The sequence below is a fragment of the Cupressus sempervirens genome, chromosome 9 (genome assembly GCF_028749045.1).
Source record: "Cupressus sempervirens isolate cs-2001-9-10 chromosome 9, ASM2874904v1, whole genome shotgun sequence".
Lineage (NCBI taxonomy): Eukaryota > Viridiplantae > Streptophyta > Pinopsida > Cupressales > Cupressaceae > Cupressus > Cupressus sempervirens.
In genome coordinates this window covers 816,509,467-816,511,038 of record NC_143126.1, presented here as the reverse complement: position 1 = coordinate 816,511,038, position 1,572 = coordinate 816,509,467, and positions in this window count along the sequence as shown.

The following is a 1,572-nucleotide window of genomic DNA, read 5'->3' as shown; positions in this document are numbered from 1 at the left end:
CCAACTTGAGACCTTATAAAACTAAGATAAAACCTCCATGGCGGAATGATGATTAGTATTGAAATTACCGTAGAAATTAAGGTCATTAGAAAATTTCTTATAATTGAAACATAAAGTCCAAGATCTTATTGATGATGAGATTTTTGATGTTGGAACCCCTAATGACTCATGTAATTAGGATACTTCTCTTTAGAAAGATCATATTGATGAACCTATGTCTAGTGAAGATCTTCTTGATACCTCCACTTCTTCCAAAATGCCTCCATCAAGTATGGTTGATTAAAGGCTTACAATAGTTGCAATGATAAGAAAGAAAACTAAAGTTCAGATCTAAAATCTAGCACACCTTGCCTTGTAGATCTTATGTGAATACTATGAATATTCTCTAATCTTCTCTATCTTTGTTGGCTTGTCTCATGATACCTCTATCTCACTATCCACGCTTGCTACAACACTTTCATCACACATAACCTTTTTGTTTCTTGACAATATTATCTGCAACTAGTTTTCTTCACTATTTACTCCTAGCAACTCATCTCAACTAATGTGCCAACCATACAAAATTAACTAAGTGTTTGGTTCCTTAATTTGTTTTCAAATTCTAGGCCCCAATACTCTATTAAAAAATCCTTCTCAAATCATGAATTCAAAATTTTAATCTCATAGATGAGCTTGTCACAAAATACCCATGGCTACCTATACATAGGTACCTAGCCTTGTAGGCCTGCTTGTCTACTAGTCACCCTATAACTAGCCTTTGTCCTTTTGTTCTTCACTTGTTTTGATTAGGAAAACAATTTCATCACTTCCTCTAATTTTCCTTCTATTATATCACATCACTAAGGATCCTTCATGCTTGCTTCTTGACTCACTATACACCTTGCATGTCTACCTATCATGACTTTGACTAGGTTACCAAACATATCTTAACTAGTACACCCTTCTACCGGTGGTTGCATTAACTTGCAATTTTTTTATCTTGTATAATTGATTGCCTATAAGTGACAACACTCAAAGTCTTTCTTAAAGTATTTGTGATGTTAAGCATTAGTCATCACCATTTTTTGTTCCACATGTCAATATGATTACCTAAGTGCAACACAAGGTTGTGACTTCTTGAAGAATTCCATTGCAGAGGGTAGAGAAGTGTAGCAATGGAAGTCTACTACTTGTAATGACCCAAAAATGGTCATCAGACTATGAGCCCCCTTTCTAGCATTTTTTTCTTAATTTATCTATTTCTTTTCCTTGATCAAATCATCAAAATTCTATTTATTCAATCATAACCTATGGCGTGACCACTTTATCCTAAGTCTTTAATTGAAAGAACTTGCTCCATTTTAATTAAATAACAAGCCCCACTTTTGACTTATCCCAAATGTGAACACATAAAGCATTATTCCTATTTTAAAAATAAGAAGAAAATGTATTTTTGTCTACACATGAATGCACAATTTTCTATGTGAGAGGAATCTTCTATTTTAAAAATAAGTTTATTTCTCCTCCACACAATTCTTTTTCTCTCAAAAGTCAACTATTGATTGTGATTGGTGGATATGCCAGTGCACATGG